Source organism: Thermobia domestica, chromosome 8 (assembly GCF_964235325.1).
Source record: "Thermobia domestica chromosome 8, izTheDome1.hap1.1, whole genome shotgun sequence".
Classification (NCBI taxonomy): Eukaryota; Metazoa; Arthropoda; class Insecta; order Zygentoma; family Lepismatidae; genus Thermobia; species Thermobia domestica.
The window spans coordinates 268,227,692-268,241,536 of record NC_137461.1 but is presented as its reverse complement, the minus strand read 5'-3'; positions in this window follow the sequence as shown (position 1 = coordinate 268,241,536).

Sequence of the window (13,845 nt, the reverse complement as noted above, 5' to 3'; positions counted from 1 at the left end):
TATATATATTGTAATAACATATATTTTAACAATACATACAACGAATTATGACAGTTTACTAGTTTTAAATTGATGAATAAAATTTACACAAAATACACTAGTTTAACATTTGATCGATTACACTATGGTATTCCCAACATATCCCTGACATAGGGTAACTTTGTTATTATCAGCGTTACAACAAAATGTAAGATGAAAATGTATCCAAATATGATATTTTCAATCTAAAATGAAAGATTCTTTTAAATGTGATGAGCCGTTTGGACCGTACACTCTTTATGCGCCCAATGTTAAATGAAAATGCAACGTTGCATTTATCTGGACCCAAAACATAAGTGAATGAAGTTACTGTCTTTTACGCTAACGTCTGATGGCCAGTCCCCATTTCAAACAGTAACTTCATTCCTTATATTGTGGGTCAATGTAAATGGCAACGATGCATTTTCATTTGACATTCAGCGTATAAAGAATGTACAGTCCAAACGGCTCCTCCAATTTAAAAAATAATCTTTCACTTTAGATTGAAAACATCATATTTGGAGACCGTTTCCCCTTTTACATTTTGTTATAACTCTGATAATAACAGAGTTATCCTACGTCAGGAGACTTTTGAGACTCCCTGTACATTAAAAAATCACTAGATCATTATCTAAGGATGATGTGAAATTAAGACGATTCTTTGGCGTCCAACACACAAAATCATAATAAACGTCCATCAAAGATACATCCACTGGCACCTTATAGACGTCCAGTGAGAATGATGTGGGTTTCCAGTAGAAAAATCCTGGACGTATATTGTCAGAGAGGGGAAAGGGTATAAGCATGGAAGAAAATAAGAACATATTGCATATCCTTTCCGAAAATAATTCAAATTTTTAGTCTTTGTTCACTATAATTGATTTTGCTTTCCTACCAGTCATTACTTGAACTTGCCTTTATCCATTTTGGACAACAAGTACCAGCATATCTGCAAGTAGTAAAAATAATATTAATAATAAAATAAATAAATAAATAAATTAACGCATTAACGTCAATTTTCATAACTCGATATAGTAACTATATATACAGATTGGTGCATGGTATATGTAAGATAGAATTATTCAACAAGTGATCCTTCTAAGGATAGGGGACAAACAAGTCTATATTACAAAATTGAAAGAGACTTTATTTGCGACTTCAATACTCTTGAATAATCTGATCAATCTCGATTGAATTTTCAACGTAGATGAGGTTCTGGAATGGGATAGTTTTTGTCTATTCACTTTGGTGGCGTAACTTATGGGAGGGGGAAGAGGGGGATATATATATATATATATATAAATAGAAGTTAAAAACTCTTGAACCACCTGACGGATTTCGATGAAATTTTCAACAGAGATGCGGTTCGGGCCTAGAATAGTTTTTATCATTTCAATTTGTCGGTGCGATTTAGGAAAAGGGGGGAGATAAAATAATGATTGTAAATGACCGATATTAATGTCGAACCCATAGTTTGCGGACATGAGTAAAGAGTTGTACACTAAAAGTTTTTATTTCAACCCAGCGAAGCGCATAATCGATGATAGTAAGTATCTATAGGTCAGTGGTTTCCAATATTGTTTGTCTCGCTCATCCCTGTGAACTTCACGTCTCCTTACATCTTGTGGGTCATACGTGTCTTCTGTTTGAATTCTACAAGTTGAAATGGAGCATTGAATTTTCAATTCTCCATTCATACTACTACTACTACTACTACTACTACTACTACTAATACTACTACTACTACTACTACTACTACTAATAATAATAATAATAGTAATAGTAATAAGGATTTGGGTAGGATTTAAAATTTACTTCAACTTAATAAAAAGAAGCGTTATTATATATAAACGGGTTATATCTAAAAAAAAATACTACACTGTACTGAGGTTCTGAACATGTATATGAAGTTTGTAGATTGTTTTATTCAGTGTAGTTTTCCAAGACTTCAAATCCAAGGATTGGAGATTGTGAGTTTAGTATACATGTACGTATATGTCCATTAATGGTAAACCTGTCAAATTTCAACGCTTTCCATCTCTAAAGTAAGTCTCTTCTTTTTCTTGTTTTTGTTCTTCTTGTTCTTGTTGTTCCTCTTCTTCTTCTTCTTCTTCTTCTTATTATTATTATTATTATTATTATTATCATAATTATTGGTAATATGGAATTGCGTATTAAGAAAGTCATTGAGAAATTTCTATAGAGAGGTTTCATCCCGCAAGGTTTTGGCCAAGCGAGATTTTGGTTCACGAGGGTTTGGACGGCGAGATTTTGGCCTCGAGGTTTTAGGCGTCGAGGTTTTGAATACAAGAGGCTTTTGGCATGCGATGTTATAGTCATGCGAGATATTGGTCCGTGAGGTTTTGGTGGGCGAAGTTTTGACGCGGCGGGGTTTTGTCTCGGGAGGTTTTTTGGCATCAAGGATTTGGCCCGCGAGATTTTGGGGAGTATATTTCCGTGCAAGATCTCGTTCATATCCCGCAATAAATAGGAAATTAAATATCAGCAATAAATATATAATTAAATATCGGCTACAAAACTTCTGCGGGTGAAGACTTGCCTTTGAAAACTGTCGTGGATGATGATCACTATCCGCCACTGTCTCGCCTGTTGTAGCATATCTACTTTTCAACAGAAATTACATCCCGTTGCAGCAAACCTTCCAACCTGTTTCCGAAACATGTGATGTCATACCCGTGACTTCAGTTTTGTCATTGGTTGCGTTACAAATGATGGTTTTCCTCCAGACGTAATATCAGTGATTTTAATCTCACCAAGCTAATACATACGCTTAAATATTTAAAATTTATTTACAGTGTTATGTCTTCTATTCGAGATTTTAATATAGTTCATTGTTCATTTTAACCCTCTATAGCACATGTGGTCAATTGTAACATCAAGGCACGCGCGCGGAGTTTCACTCCGCAATATTTATTTCTCTTATTTTAATGCGTACTTGGTTTTGAAGCGACATTAAATTGTTTAATATTTTCTTTGCATTTTTTTAAAAATTGCCCAACTATATTTTACAGCACAAACTCTTTTAACAGTTTTAAGAAAACTAATATTTCTCTATACGCGGAGTGTAACTCCGCGGCGCGTGCTACGGCTGGTTAATTATGCATATGTTTACTCTCGGAATTCCAAAAATCACGTCAACATTAACAGGACATAAATAAATGTTACTTTTCTTTCCCTAGACAGAGGGAGAATACACATTCTTTACACGAGAAGAATAAGATTTATAGTAAATATTCGAGACATATACTAAAGACATTTTTCCTTGTGTCAAAGTACTATGTTGACGAAAATTCAGTTTCACTCCAGTTACACTAACATTTGTCCTTCCCCCTTTTCAGGGGTACATCTTACAAAATTTCATCTTATCTGCAACCAAATTGCTAAAATGTTTCAGTGTAAAATGGCCTAGTGCTGCATCTGAAATCTATTATAAATAAATAAAATAAACAAATAAATAAATAAAGTTGGTTTGACAATATTTATACCAAATTTAAAGATTCTATTAATAATTTTGAAGATATGGCGATGAGTGAATAAGCAAGCAAGACAACGGATGAGTCTACTAGTCTTCTAAACTGTACTGCATAAGTGCCATGTCCGTCATGTGTTGACAGGTATCAGAACGAGAACGGTAAGAATTATCGAGAAGTAGTTCTGTCGTACATGATTGAGCGTCTCAAAAGAACATATGCTAAGCCGTAATATTTTACGAAAATTGGAACTCGCCCAGATCTACTATTACTTCTGGTTTCAATACTAATTTCCATAGTGCAGAAACGATAACTAAAAGCGGTTTTTGCAACTGATATTCAGTGTCCCCTCCATCTCCTATCTTTAACCCTCTTTCAAATAGGAAGAGGTTAAAATTAAACATTTCTGGTTAATCCTTTTGGGACGGGAAAATTTTTAACATCTTTATTAATCCCCAGCAAACTTCAACCGCAAACAAATGAAATACGCACGCTCGTATGGGATTGTGTCTGCAGAAATACGATTCATGTAACCCGCAAAATTATAGCGAGCCGTCCCCGGCCGATGAAATAAAATGCAACCCAAAAATATATAATTATTAGTGATTGTAATTGGTACCCACACAACCCGCACAATCGTGAGGATACGTCCCGAAAGGGTTAAAACGTTTATCGCCATAGAACAAAAACGGCAACGTATGTGTAATGAGAAGTGTCCTTTTGCAAACGATCCATTGTTTCAAGACCACATAACATGACTCTACGCAACAATGTACCAAAAACCAGAATTGGTTCAGATTTACTATTAGTCCTTGTTTCAAAACTGGTTTTCATAGCGCAAAAACGCTAACCAAAACCGGTTTTTGCAATTGATTTAGCGTGCTAAGAGTACGCTATATCTCTTATCTTTTACCTTCTATTCATAGCTGAAGTAGTTAAAACTAACGATTTCCGTTTTAACATTAATCGCAATAGAACAAAAACGGTAACAGATAATGAGCAATGTTTCTCTTCTTGCAAATGATTCAGCGTTTCAAGACTACAGATCACGACTAACCACAACATTCTACGGAAACCGGAAGTGGTTCAAATTTACGATTACTTCCTGTTTCAATATTGATTTCGATAGTGCTAAAACTACAAAACGTTATCGAGAAACAGTTTCCTTGTAATCGATTCAGCGTCTCAGGAGTAGACGCCATCTCCAACGTTAACCTTCCAGTCACACCGGAAGTGGCTCAAATTAACCATTTCCGGTTTCAACACTGTTATAGAACGTAAACGGTAACAAATAGCGAGAAACGGTTTTCTTACAAGCGATTCAGTGTCTCGGGTCAACATATCATGGCTCTCCGGAACGGACTATCAAAATCAATAGTGGCTGAAACTTACTAGTACTTTCAGTTACAATTCTTATTTTCATAGAGCAAAAGCAATAACATATATAGTATCATGTATATAGAATCAAATATTGCAATTTTTTGACAGATTCAGCGTCCCAAGAATAACTTTTAGGTGTACTTTATATATCTGTTCAAACCGAAAGGAAAATTTACAATTTCCGGTCACAACACTGATTGCATAATGGATAAAATGGAAATAACGACAAATAGTTGTGCGATATGAATTCAACGTTCGTGTGAGTATTGAATTCATACAGTTTGCAAGCCTATCGTAGTTTCATACTGTAAAACGTAACTTGTTATATATATTCGTACACTAGGCACATGCCTGAGGGCTAATATATACTCTTCATGTGTCAATCTTAGAGGGTTTTTTCTTTTTTTGGTGAAAAGAAGTGATACTTCCACATTTTCATTATCCAACAGTCCAAGACACTTCCGATCTTGGAGTTTCATAGGATGGAAATAATCTTGTAGACACGCAGGGTGGAAATGATCTTGTCATTTCGTAAACTGGGTTAAGATCTTGGAGTCACGTTTTGTCAAAATTATCTTGGCAATTTTTAAAGCGGAAATGATGTTAGTGCTTTGTAAGGTGAAAAGAATCTTGTCGATTCATAGCTTAGAAAGAATATTGTTACGTATTGTGAAAATAATGTTCTCAATTTGGAGGACGTAAGCGATTTTTTTGTTCCGCAGGGTGGAAGTTAACTTGCCTTCAAGCATGAAAAGGATTTTGTTTCGTAGATGGAAATAATTTTACCGTTTGGCAGCTTTGAAAGGATATCAGTTCGACGGTTAAATTAACTTGAAAACTATATTTGATTACATTTAAATGAATGAAGGTTTTAACATGTTTTTCTAATTTGATTTCTAAATTAACAGTAATCAACTAGTAGTTAGTTAATTAACAATAAGCATGATCAATACTGGCATTACCTTATTTTCATTCTACAGAAGTAATTATCCAGATATTTATTAACACTATACTGGAATGATTTCAAAACACAGAACTGTAGAAACCTACAAGTTCCATGGTAGTTTCTGGTAGTACATGGGTACGTTTCTCTGTCAAGCTGTAAAGGAACAGTAACACTTGAGTTTAAAAATGCGAATTGTCATTATATTATAAGGGAAAATTGTGTATTATACAAAGATGAGGGACATCTATCATATACCAATCTCATTCGGCTAAAGAAATTGAGTGAGTTTAAATCTGCAAAGGTAATTTTCGAACCCCTCCCCCAAAAAACGAATTTTTAGTATATCTAAAATAAATAATGCTGTACAACAATCATTACTGAAGCATACCCTTGTCAATCTTTTTTATTGTGACGCTAACAATGCTACTTCAAAATTATGACTAACTCTTCAAGGAGGTGGATAAAAATAGGCCTTTTTCCACCTATGATAGTCATAAAAAAATAAGTGGTCATTAAAAAAGTGAGTATATCGTTTGAAAATGTAATGTGGTACAAGCGTTAAACGTTACGTCTACGTAAGATACATATGAAATACGGTATACTGTAGCAAGCCACATAAAGAACCCCGCACATAACACATTGTTTCAATGTTGTGCCAACTTAGACGACTTTTTTTTTTCAAACTTGCAACAACAATTTTAGTATGAGGCACTTCATGAATCATTTTACTTTTTCCTAGCGTAAAAAGAGTACTGTTAATAGCATATCAACAAGCATTCTTGTAGTGTGGTTCATGAAGCGCATCATACTAAAATTACGTAGTCAACCACACAAAAATAAAAGTTCCGTGGATCCGACCCCAGCGTATGGATTCGATGAATTTTTTACAAAGAATCCAGCTTTTGAAACTCCGGGACGATTGACAGTCTCAATTTTTTATGGACAAAAAGTTTGAGTGATTTTGGATAAGAAGGACACAAGTTTTTCGCCCATTAAACAAAAATGTCAGTGGTCCTATATTGTTAAAAAAAGTGAGGTGTTGAAACAACAAAAAATGACTACCACTTTAGCGTGTTACTTGTGTGTTAATCAAGCACCAAACACACCACCTTTCGAGCATATCAGAAATAAATCGTTACTATCTGAGAGAATTTGCATTGGTATTTATCGTTTAATATAAGCAAAGATTTGCGAAATATGTTTGGCACTTATGCCAAGTAACGAATAATGTTATATGTTTTCTGTAATCGGTCACAATAATATCGATGGAAACCTGTGAATCGTCTGACAACAGTTACACTGGCAACAGTTCTGTCATCTTCTGTTCATGCTTGCTAACAACAAGAATAACAGATAAAGAAAATAGATGGAGGCACTGCTATCTGTGTAACTGTTGTCAGATGATTCACAGGTTTATAACAATATCATTGTGACCCATTGCAGAAAACGTAGAATCTTATTAGTTACTTGCCATAAATGCGGAATATATTTCGCAAAGCTTTGCTCATACCAAACAATAAAAAACAATGCAAATACTCACAGCCAATAACGAGGTATTTCTGATATACTCTGTGGGCGATGTGCTTGGTGTTCATGGACTTTTCCTGAGGTTTCGCCTCTGAAGCGCCACCTATCTAAAACGGTGACGTTTTTTGTAGAAACCTTCCTACTCCTGATCCTGGACTTTTCTCCGCGTTTTTACAGGACACTGTTCATCAGATTTATCTCAGCCAAGGGTGTACAGTGTCACTGCATTAATAGGGGAACTGTCTTACCTGGACTACTATCCAAACGGGTAGTCCGACCTTGAGATCATTCACACATCTCATTATCATCATCTAGATATTAGTCACGCTAGTTTGATGATTCTGGGCAGTCGCCCAACGGACGGTCTTTAAAGATGGCGGATTCACACACCACCTGTGGCAAACGCATGAGCAGTCGGCATACTACTCTTCCTTCTGTCGTAGACGAACCTCCTGTGTGTCCCACGAAGGTGAGGCCACGGAAGGGATCGTCAAAAGCGCAGACAAGTGCCACAACTTCTCGCACACGCAGAGATTCTCACACTTCCGTTGCATCTGTAGAATCCACGACCTCCGTTCGATCCAGATCACCTCAGTCTAAAGACAGGTATGCGTCAAGGGTGCAAAATTCCCCACCAAAGAAAAAACATCATCACGAAGACTCTGGTACTGACAATATGGAAATAGGAGCTTCCGAAACGCCAACTTCTCGTGTTCCAACTTTTTCTATATTACTCCGTAATTATGACAGCAAGTTAACCAATGAGAAGTTTGTCTCACTCCAACTTCGCAAATATCTACCACGTGCTGCTCTCAAAGAAATAGTTCATACACGAAATGGGTACATTCTCAAAACAACAGACCCTGATCTTTATACCACAATTCGCAACAAGGTCCCAATAGATACTTTCGGGGCAAACGCCGAAATCACTCGACTGTCAGATTCATTTCGCAAACAACTACCTCCACCACGGCAGCCTTCACTTCTCTCTGTGGTTATCCGCGGGGTTGATCCATCATACACAGATGATGAAATCCATGAGGAATTAAAACTCGATGGCTACTCTATAACTAAAGTACTTAGGATCCGTAACGACCGTGGGCCCACCTACATGATCCGTATTCTTACTCCGCATCAAGAGACGATTGACGATCTCGCTCATGGGGCATATATTTATAATCGCAAACACAGAGTTGAACCATCGCGTTCACTAGCACCATTGCCCATACGCTGCGAGCGCTGTCAGGAATACAATACTCATACCACATCTGAATGTAAAAACAACTACAAGTGCGGATACTGTGCCGGACCCCACTCAACACGGCTTTGCACCAATTTAAACCAACCAGCGAAGTGTTCGACGTGTCCTGACAACCATCCCACTTATAGTTACAAGTGTAAAGCCAAGCCGGAACCAACACCAGCCCATCCCGAGCTTGTTGTACCACTACGTACGGCATCCGTCGCCCCTTCCACTCCGCCATCCACTGACACCCCTGTCACATTAAATCAATTGCTAACCTTTTTCACTCTGGCACTCCAGAATATTCACCCCTTCATACGGCCACACATTTTACAGCAAATTACTCTGGCAGCCAAAACCACATTTCATATCAATTTCACAGCTACGTATTCTGGTAATACAGTACATTTTCATGCATCTCCAACCACTCACATCAGTTAATCACTCCTACATCATGGCTTTGAGCTTTCTGTATTTGAATATCAGATCATTCACTACAAACAAACTCCTGTTTGAGACTCTCTCCGGGAGGAACGTATCACAGTCTTCCTGCTAAATGAAACATTCTTGACAAAAGCAACTCCATGTCGCATACTAGGCTACACTATACTCAGCGCAGACAATCAGATCCAGCACAACGCGCAAATGGGGGCGTGGCAATTGGTTTCTCTCCGCATCTCCCATATCGTCAGCATCATTGTGCCATTAATCTGTTACCTGAACATCTCATCACCACTATATATTTCAAATCTCTCAACATCACGTTTGCAACCATTTACGTACGTCCTGGTCACCCTCTACCGACTCAGTTTGTTCAGTATATCTCAAACACATACCGTCACTATATCATAATGGCCGATTTCAATCTCCATAGTCGCTCACATCTGGATCGTGTCACTTTTGAAGCTTTTATAACCACAAGTACAATTGGAATCATACATCCTCTCCCAAAGCCTACTCGACCCATCTCCAACACAACGCCCGACATTGTCATCACCTCTGCAAATCTCTCCACCCATAGCCTCCTTAATGTTCTTGATACAATCGGTAGCGATCACGCTCCTGTCCAGTTTACGCTTCAACTACACCCTACTGCATCACCTCGATCGCAGATGCCTTCCCGTATTTGTTATCGCTTCGATAAAGCAAACTGGACCCATTATCACAGTTACTTGACGCAACATACATCTCATCTCACATCACCCACTACCGAAGAGGAACTATATTCTACTATTGATTCTATTACCACTTCCATCCAGGAAGCCAGTCAACTTTATATTCCAACTAGTAAATGCACTCCATATCAGCCACGCCTACCACCACAATATCTGAATATGATAACCCGTTCACGTCAACTTTTCAGAGATTACCTTTGCACCAGAAACCCCGAATCCTTACATCATCATAAACAATTACAGCGCATAGTGCACAATTACATTAAAGGATACAAATTACGATGCTGGGTCAAAACCTGCAACAACCTAGCGACCACCAGTCATCCAACAAGATACTGGAAAAGATTCAACGCTTTATGCGGCAAGTCCAGCAACACTCCCTACCCCATACTGATTGGGAACTCTGCTCCTCCCACAGATACAGATACAGCAAATGCTTTTGCCGATCACCTACAGACAATCTTCACACCCCCACCCTCTGATGGCAGGCCACACATAGCTGATCGAATAAATCCATCTACCCCCTTTTTACAACCTAGTCATCTACATGTACTCAACCAAAATCAACCCATCACCGCACCCATAACAGTAACAGAGCTCAGCGATACCATACGGTATAAACGAAATACAGCACCAGGGTTAGATAACATCACATATCGCCAAATCCGAGAGTGTCCTTCTACCTTGCTACTTCTTCTTGCAAATATTTTCAACTTCATCCTGCGTACTGGATACTTTCCTATGTCTTGGAAGACTTCAAAAACTCTTATGTTCCCAAAACCGCATAAACCACCTCACGAACTCTCTTCGTACAGACCGATTCAACTAACAGCAACATTCAGCAAGATACTTGAACGTATTCTCGTAAAACGCCTCCATAGCAAACTCACTCGCAGAAACATCCTACCTCTCACCCAACCAGGAATCCGCCCTATGTTTTCTATAAATGATCAGGTTTTACGCCTCACCAGCCTAATCAGCACGCATTACAATTCAGTGAATCCATCACGTTTGGTTCTCTTTGATTTGGAAAAAGCTTTTGACAAAGTGTGGCATCTCGGACTAATTCACGAACTCATTTGACTCCAGCTACCTACCGAATACATACGTCTCATTTTTAACTTTCTCTCCGGCCGCCTTACATATGTTGCCATTCGCAATAGCCTGTCTCATCCGATTTTCTTATTACCAGGAGTTCCGCAAGGTTCCGCTCTTTCCCCTCTCCTATACATTCTATTTGTAGCTGACATGCCACGCCTCCCAGATCACGTCCACGCCTTTCAGTACGCAGACGACACTGCTTTTCTTGCTCTTGGCACATCTATTCAACATATCAACCGTATCTTGCAACTCGCTATAGACGACTTCTGCCGCTGGTGTAGACACTGGAAACTTACAATAAATGCTTCCAAGACAAAGGCCATCATCTTTCTTCCAAAGCGGAAGACATCTAAAGTACGCAGAAATAGACGTTCTCTTTCTCTCCATGTGGATCAGGTTCCGTTGCAAGCTACCAGGACAGTAACTTACTTAGGTATCACTTTTGATACTCATCTTACATGGATGCAACATCTTAAAACAATTACGACAAAAGCTTATAATAGACTTAATTTACTTAAACGTCTCGCCGGTACAACTTGGGGTCTATCACCGCACATTATTCTAAACACTTACAAGGTCTTTCTTCGCCCTACTTTAACGTATGGGTTTACAAATTGGATTGCCGCTTCCGACAAATTCTACCATAAGCTACTTGTCCTTGAACGCCACGCTTTCCGCATAGCCTTTCGTCTACAATTGCCTAGCCCAACACGTGACCTTTATAGCCGTATTTCTTTTCCAACGTTGCAATATCACCTCTTAAACCCTCCGACTCTCCTACATCCGTAGCCGTTTTCAAGCTCACCATCCTCTTCTGTTTGACACAATGCATTATTTCGCACTACATCCTACGCCTTCACGCCATGTACACACTCCATTATCCCTTCTTTTCACGTTATATCATTACACACTTCCTCCCGATGATCCCATGCTTATGCTTCTAGATGATTACACCATTCATACTCATCTTCCCCTCATTTTCCCCTCATTTCACGCACAGTGATTTCCTTTGTATACTAACTTGGGTTCCCACCGTCTTACATCATAGCCTAGAGTCCCCCTAGGCAAGAAGATAACCTCATGCGTCTGTTAACATCTCACCGTTGTGTTGTTTTGTGCATTGCACCTCACTCCATCCTTCATCTCCATCATCACCTAACTACAGAATCGTATCTTACACTACATTGTTTCTATATTTCCTAATCTCACAATAAGCCTCTTTTCATCCATGTTATATTTCTCTCTTATTATGTATGCTATTTCCATCACTTTCTCAGTACTGACAATCTCACTTTCCATTTCATTATTATTATTTTTTATTATTGTAAAATAACAATCATAAATGTTTGTAATTAATAATTTGTTATTTTGTAATTCCTAACAACTAATAAATGTATGTATGTCTTTCATTCCTGGAATGTATTCATCACTCTATCAATATATGAAAACTGTGAACGTTCTTTCTCCAAGCCAAATGTTAAGGAACGCAAAGTTCCTTAAGTCCAGCATTTCAACGAATAAAGATGTAATAAAGCACTTAGACCACCTCCCGACCTTTAAACCTCAGTCTCCTCACAGCACTTCCCTCAAACAGGGCGTAACCCTGTAAAAGGTAGCTAGCTTTGGCTAGCATTAAAAAAAAAGTTGGTGTTGAATTGGCACACAAGTAACACGCTAAAATGGTATCATTTTGTGTTGTTTCAACACCTCATTTTTTACAATGTAGAGTTTTGAAATTTAGATTCTAACAAAATACATCGAAACCATACCTTGGGGGCTGGTGCTCAGAACTTTTATTTTTTGTGTGTGGCTGTGTTATTATTGCAGGTTTCAAAATACATCTAAACTGGTAGCCAACAACTATGCATTGTTTACGAGGTTCTTTTTCGTGATTTGCTACAACACTTTTTCCTATCTATCTTTCAGAGATGCATGAGATCTCTTGTGGCTAAGCGGTTAGTGTACGCGCCTTTGGTGTTCGATTCCCGGCATAAGCTCATGTGATTCGGATCTCACGTTAAGCTGTAGGTTCAAGGTCTCATGTAGTCTCACTGATGAAAGGGACGCTGAACTAAAAAAATAAAATCAAATCAAATTTACAGAGAGATGTGACGTTTAATGCTTGAACTTCATATTCATATTATACTGGCTTTTATGCTGACTTTTATGATCACTTTTACTGGTTTTTATGAACACTTTTACTGGCTTTTATGAACACTTTTACTGGCTTTTAAATATATTGACTTTTATGAACACTTATATGAAATATACAGGCTTTTATGCAAACTTTTATTTTCTTAATACTATCATAGGCAAAAAGGTCGATATCTTTAACCACGTTGTTTTAAGTTTCTTTCACTGTAATTTTGTACAAAGATTATGAGCACTTCTTCATATTCTTATGATACTGACTTTTACCAACACTTTTACCGGCTTTTAAGAACGCTTTTACTGGCTTTTATCAACACTTTTACTAGCTTTTAGAAACACTTTATGAAATATTCTCGCTTTTATGAACTCTTTTTATTACTATCATAGGCGAAAAGAAACGCCGATCTTTACCTACCTCCTTCGAAGTTTCTTTCACTATAATTTTGTGCATATTTTATATGTATCAATCACTAGATGATATTGAGTCAAACAAAATGTCACGAGTCTAAGTTATCATGCGTAATTTTTGAGAAAATAGAAAAAACTAATTTTTATCATTTGTTGCCAATAGTAGTTCGTATTTTTAAAATCTACTGGAATAGGTTGTTTATTTACTTTCGTACTGCATATGTGACAAACACACTGTTAATTATAGCACATTATAGTTAAGTAGTAGATTATAGTCTATTGCTGTTCGTCTTATCCTAACTTTGACTCACATATTCCTAACTGTGACACACGGCACTAGTTGTAACTTATGTAGTAAATTTTAATGTCAAGCGTGTAAAAGTATTTAAATGTTATTGCAAATAT